We start from the raw sequence: 6,931 nt of genomic DNA on the forward strand, positions 1-6,931 counted from the left end.
TAGATACAGTCAGATATACACAGGGATTCTCTTTGTGCCGTGAACTTTTCAATGTGCAGCGCAACTGCACGCTCTGACTCGATACTGCTTCAAGCACATCATTCTGCTCCCGGGATGCGCATTAGCGTTTTTTTGTTTGTTTGTTTGTTTTTTTTCTGCTGTTTTGAAGCGTTTCATATTATCATTGTTTTGAACACTGAAATATTATTAATAGCCTATTTTGTTCTGTTGTATCTATCATATCTTGTTGCCCCATTAAAAAGCTGCACAATACATTTAAAATAAGCGTCTTTTAATCTTACAATAATATACAAATAATTATTTAAATATAAATCTAATATAAATCGTTTTTTTCCATTTCATAAGAATACAAATAGTCATTTTAAACGTTTTATTAACATTTGGATTTATAAAATTACTGTGCAAAGTTTTTTTTTTCTTTTTTTTTTCTTTCCAAAGAATTAGGCTAGAATACTTTTTGCTGCTGAATTATATACTCACCTAGTTTACTTATTTATTTATTGGTCAGCTTATGATTATATATTTTTATTAATTTGTTAATTTGTTAACAAGCTAATCCAGCACAAATTAGTGCATAAAAGGTCACCAAAATGAAGTATTTGAACCTCGTAATTAAATACAAAAGGAGGAGAAAAACTGCAAAAAGGTCCACTTTTTGAAAAAAAGACCCCCCCCCCCCTTCAATAGGCTGGCTACGGACCTGAGTTCAGACCTAGACATTATTACTATTACTCCACTAGGTCTAAAATATATTGTTCGCTGCAACCATGATGATCTTAAATTTATTCATTATTAATTTACTATTAATAAATGTGTAAAGTTGCATAAAATGGAAATACTAATACTAATAAAGTCGGCCAACTACGTTACCTCAGAAGGTTGAATGGTTGAATGATTCCACAACTGGTAAAATAAAACATATATAAGACAATAAAACATTTGCTGTAGGAGCCATACAGTTTACTGGTGACTTAATTTAAAAAACTATTCTTTTGTGCTTCTGATTTGGCAGTGAAATTCGCCAATTTTGGGTGCGTAAGATGTGAAGGTTCTATGGCAGCTGCGCTACCAGAGCGCCATCTATAGTGGCTATTGCCCAAAAAGTATCAAAGTGTCGCCTCTTGGGTTCTACGCTCTTTGCAGTGGCTTTGGTTGTAGTACGTTCCTAGTGGCCGGACTGACATACTACATTGTACCACAATGTACAAATTGAAACATTTGGCATTTTCTTGTAAAAAAAAAAAAAAATATATATATATATATATATATATATATATATATATATATATATATATATATATATATTGAAAAGATACATTTCTTTAACTAGACACTTGAACAAACAATTGTATCCAGTTTTTAATGTATTCAAAGTTTAGTATTTAATACCAAGTAACATTTTATAGCAACACTGTACCACATGTGGAACACAAGTATTACCAAAACCATCATATTATTATATCAAGTTATCATATCCATCTTCATCCTCCTCTCCATCTTCTCTCTCACCCTCACTTTCTCCCTGACAGATTGTCACTATGACTTCATCTTCCTCATCACAGTAAGACCCCTCTTCCTCACCCTCATCAACTGCCAGTGCTACCGGTATTTTTTACCTTTTTGAAGTGAAAATGTGCAGATCATAATATATGCAGATATAGTATGTGTATTATTCCAAAATCATCAAAATCATGTGAAAATGCGGTAACACTTTAGAATACTGTATCGTACTTACTGCATAACTAATAAGGAATTACTGCAGAATTAATCGGTAGTTCGTCATTAACACTCAAGTAACTACTATTAACTACTAAGGAATATGTGTTAACTAATCAGTATGTCATAGCGTTTTTTAATTGTGTTAAGTAACTATTAGTTAATCAGTAACTAATCAATTCAGTCATGCCTCCTGAAGAACTACGATTAAGTAACTACTAATTCAGCTTCAGGAGGAATAACTATTAAGTAACTATTAATGAACTGTGAAACTCAGTATCAGGTTATGGCCCTTTCTTCTTTACTACTAATGTTAGTTGATTTACTTAGATATATGCCTACTGTACTGATATATATATATATATATATATATATATATATATATATATATATCAGTATATATATATGCTCTGCAAATATTGTTAAACATTCGTTCATTTGCGCCACTGTATGTTTCTGTCGGTGGGTGCTATAATGTTGCACGTCTTGCATCACATGCAGGTCAAAGTTTGAGCGCACACATGTAATATCTGTGAGTTTTGTAATATCTCCCGTTTTGCAAGAGAAAAGGGACTGGGATTCCAACTGTCAGCGGAGAGGTACATCGCTCTCGCATTATAACAATGCGCTGGCGACACTTAAACTAAACACTGTAGATACCACATTAATGAACTGTAGAATTAGAAGAAAGTTGTTTATTCATTTATGTTTTTTAAACGAATGGTGAATTCTTCGTGTTTTTCCTCGTGCTCGACCATTTCCGTGGATGGCGCTTGAGAGTGTTAATTTTTTTATTCAAGTGTTGTCTGCAACCAGAAAATCAGGATGGATCCGTGACCTGCCAATACCTCAGGTATGTTTATGGCCTTATATATATTTTGTGTCTGTTTTTACTCAAGATATTTCACATTACTATTATAAAGTGATGCCAAATGAGTTCTGTATTTAAGGCAATGATCATTACCACATCATGCTCAAAGAATTACTTCAAACCCACTGATAATTAATAAAGAATTACCACATCATTCTCAAGGAATTACTAAGAACCTGGAACAGTATTCTAAAGTGAAAACAATGGGAACCCATTGATAATTAATGAAGAATTACCACATCATTCTCAAGGAATTACTAAGAACCTGGAACAGTATTCTAAAGTGAAAACAATGGGAACCCATTGATAATTAATGAAGAATTACCACATCATTCTCAAGGAATTACTAAGAACCTGGAACAGTATTCTAAAGTGAAAATATCCTTGTGCATAAGTAATAAAGCCTAAAGTAGTACTAACATAAAAAATGTAATTTTACTTTAAAAGATGACACATTTTAAGAACATTTACATTTATTCCATGACGGAAGTGATCTCTAGCACACGTTGAAGTCTACGCGCGCGACATCACTTCCGTCCAGAATGCAATTTGACCTTATTAACATGGAGGATGAAGGCAGTTGGACATAGTGGTGTATTAGAGTTAAAAATTGATATAAATACCGTTCGGTTTCTCACAAAAACCGATCGTTTCGTGTCTTAGGACATCAATGTGTCGTAATACAAGTGTGGGGTGGATCGAAAAACGGTTGTGGATACGGCAGCGATAGCAGAGCTGGAGTATTGTGATGCTGAAGCCTACAAGACATTGCGTGAAAAGTTCCACAGAGGCCAGAAACTGTCAGAGTTTGCCAAACAGTGCAAAGAAATGTGCACAAGGGAGCCACTTCGAAGCATCATCGAGGAAAAAAAGAAGAATGGCATGCTGATTGACCTTTGCCAGAAAAAAATAACATGAATTAGATGTATTAGAGAACCATTGGCTGAAAGCTGAAGTTTAGGCATACACATATTTGCTGTCTTCTGTTGTTATATTTGGTAAGTTCCTAGTAATCTGATGTAAAATTTTGGTATTGTTTTCTTGTTTTAGTGTTCACTTTTTTCATTGTTTTGTAGTATGGAAATATTTTTTTTTTTTTTTTTTGAAAATGTTATTAACACTGCAATAAATGTAAATGTTCTTAAAATGTGTCATCTTTTAAAGTAAAATTACATTTTTTATGTTAGTACTACTTTAGGCTTTATTACTTATGCACAAGGATATTTTCACTTTAGAATACTGTTCCAGGTTCTTAGTAATTCCTTGAGAATGTTGTGGTAATTATTTATTAATTATCAATGGGTTCCCATTGTTTTCACTTTAGAATACTGTTCCAGGTTCTTAGTAATTCCTTGAGAATGTTGTGGTAATTATTTATTAATTATCAATGGGTTCCCATTGTTTTCACTTTAGAATACTGTTCCAGGTTCTTAATAATTCCTTGAGAATGTTGTGGTAATTATTTATTAATTATCAATGGGTTCCCATTGTTTTCACTTTAGAATACTGTTCCAGGTTCTTAGTAATTCCTTGAGAATGATGTGGTAATTCTTCATTAATTATCAATGGGTTCCCATTGTTTTCACTTTAGAATACTGTTCCAGGTTCTTAGTAGTTCCTTGAGAATGATGTGGTAATTCTTCATTAATTATCAATGGGTTCCCATTGTTTTCACTTTAGAATACTGTTCCAGGTTCTTAGTAATTCCTTGAGAATGATGTGGTAATTCTTCATTAATTATCAATGGGTTCCCATTGTTTTCACTTTAGAATACTGTTCCAGGTTCTTAGTAATTCCTTGAGAATGATGTGGTAATTCTTTATTAATTATCAGTGGGTTTGAAGTAATTCTTTGAGCATGATGTGGTAATGATCATTGCCTTAAATACAGAACTCATTTGGCATCACTTTATAATAGTAATGTGAAATATCTTGAGTAAAAACAGACACAAAATATATATAAGGCCATAAACATATTGGCAGGTCATGGATCCATCCTGATTTTCTGGTTGCAGACAACACTTGAATAAAAAAATTAACACTCTCAAGCGCCATCCACGGAAATGGTCGAGCACGAGGAAAAACACGAAGAATTCACCATTCGTTTAAAAAACATAAATGAATAAACAACTTTCTTCTAATTCTACAGTTCATTAATGTGGTATCTACAGTGTTTAGTTTAAGTGTCGCCAGCGCATTGTTATAATGCGAGAGCGATGTACCTCTCCGCTGACAGTTGGAATCCCAGTCCCTTTTCTCTTGCAAAACGGGAGATATTACAAAACTCACAGATATTACATGTGTGCGCTCAAACTTTGACCTGCATGTGATGCAAGACGTGCAACATTATAGCACCCACCGACAGAAACATACAGTGGCGCAAATGAACGAATGTTTAACAATATTTGCAGAGCATATATATATACTGATATATATATATTAGTAAATCAACTAACATTAGTAGTAAAGAAGAAAGGCCATAACCTGATACTGAGTTTCACAGTTCATTAATAGTTACTTAATAGTTATTCCTCCTGAAGCTGAATTAGTAGTTACTTAATCGTAGTTCTTCAGGAGGCATGACTGAATTGATTAGTTACTGATTAACTAATAGTTACTTAACACAATTAAAAAACGCTATGACATACTGATTAGTTAACACATATTCCTTAGTAGTTAATAGTAGTTACTTGAGTGTTAATGAAGAACTACCGATTAATTCTGCAGTAATTCCTTATTAGTTATGCAGTAAGTACGATACAGTATTCTAAAGTGTTACCGAAAATGCAAATATATTTAGATAATTCTAACTCATTTCCTTACAAATATGATACTTTGTATTCAAACCTATTATGCCTGTATGGCCTTATGTGATTACATTATGTACAATGTTGCCTTGAGGCAATACACAGTTTTTTATTATTTTCTCTAAAATATTTGATGATATATAATGTAAAGTTCTTGAAAATACTTTACTTGCCACTGAATGTGACTCGTATTTTTGTGGGTGATTAAAAGGATATAAATAAGTGAAAAATGCACTCTTCATTGGAGAAGAGCTGTGAACATGTGCACGTGCTGAAACGACACAAAATGTGGGTCATGTTTTGGTCTTTATTGCACCATCATTGATTAGTAGCTATTTGAGTTATTCTGTCCTGAGATACGTTTGATCAATAAATTTGTGTCTTATTTTATTAAAAACCAACTAAAATAGACCATGTTGCCTGGAGCCAACACGGTAGCATACCATAGAGTGTTAAATCACGATTATATGAATGATATCCCTATTATTCTACCAAATGAGCGAGGAAGTTTCAAAAACTTACTTGCAGTCGTGTAATAGGAAGCGAAGATAGATGCAGGCTATTTGCAAAACTTTCTATTTTACTCCTTTAGCTTGTCGCTTGTCACATGGTTCGATCAAACAAAAAACAAACAAACAAACAAAAAACTCCTCGTCATAAACTACTTATGTTTGTGAACTTTGGTAACTATTAACAGCGTCGTCTGGCGTTTATTTTTCCATAATAGACCTATACAAGTAGGCTATCCACTGACCACTGCAGCTGAACTCAAGTTGCCAAAACTCGAAAGCAAATACCTCGACAGTAGATTGTGTAGGCTATTGGCAGTTTAACACTTTCAGTTTCGTTTTTACAAACCGTAACAACGCAGTTTATTTTCCGAATTTAGCAACTTGGCTCACAAAATACGTTACGTTTACACACAGTACGGTTACCCATATGGAAAAGTTTTGTTAAAAACTTATGTGATTCTTATATGTTCCAATAGAATATTATAAGGGACATATATGCTGCAAAAACCGCATATACAAATTGCATAATATTTATGTATTTTCAATCCTATATGTCATATATGTCCCACATATAACTAAAGTCTTACAGATTTTCATGATGTAAATACAGGAAAATAATGCAAATTTAATAGGCCTATGAATGTATAGACCAAATCTCTTAAGATGTGTATAAAACATAGTGAATCAGTATAAGGCTGTACCTCACTAATCACTCGCTCTTATCTTGTCCTAAGTGGAGCCCTACGCCTGTCAATCACAGTCATATAATGTATAATCATAGACTTTCAATCTTAGATGAAACATAAACTACACTCAAGCACATATATTAATTACAAAATTAACATTTTAATTACAAAACTAATTCATTAGATTAACATTTTAACGTGGGATGACACTTTAGTCGCATTAGCTATGTGAACAAAAAAATCATGGACATGATTCAGATATGTTAAAGGGTCAGGAAAAAAAAGTCACAATTGGCTCCTTTGCGGTTAAAAATGGACG

At 33.1% G+C, this 6,931-nt stretch overlaps 1 protein-coding gene across 1 annotated transcript in view; it reads right to left on the reverse strand.

Moving 5' to 3' along the window:
- The window catches only part of LOC125267801 (protein NLRC5-like), a 66,178-nt gene extending 59,525 nt beyond the window's left edge, over window positions 1-6,653 (reverse strand). The window contains exon 1 of the mRNA XM_048189767.1: window positions 5,937-6,653. The gene's annotated coding sequence lies outside the window, so the exon portion shown is untranslated. The remainder of the gene's footprint in view (window positions 1-5,936) is intronic.
- Window positions 6,654-6,931: the final 278 nt, after the last annotated feature.

Source organism: Megalobrama amblycephala, linkage group LG4 (assembly GCF_018812025.1).
Source record: "Megalobrama amblycephala isolate DHTTF-2021 linkage group LG4, ASM1881202v1, whole genome shotgun sequence".
In the NCBI taxonomy this organism is placed as follows: Eukaryota; Metazoa; Chordata; class Actinopteri; order Cypriniformes; family Xenocyprididae; genus Megalobrama; species Megalobrama amblycephala.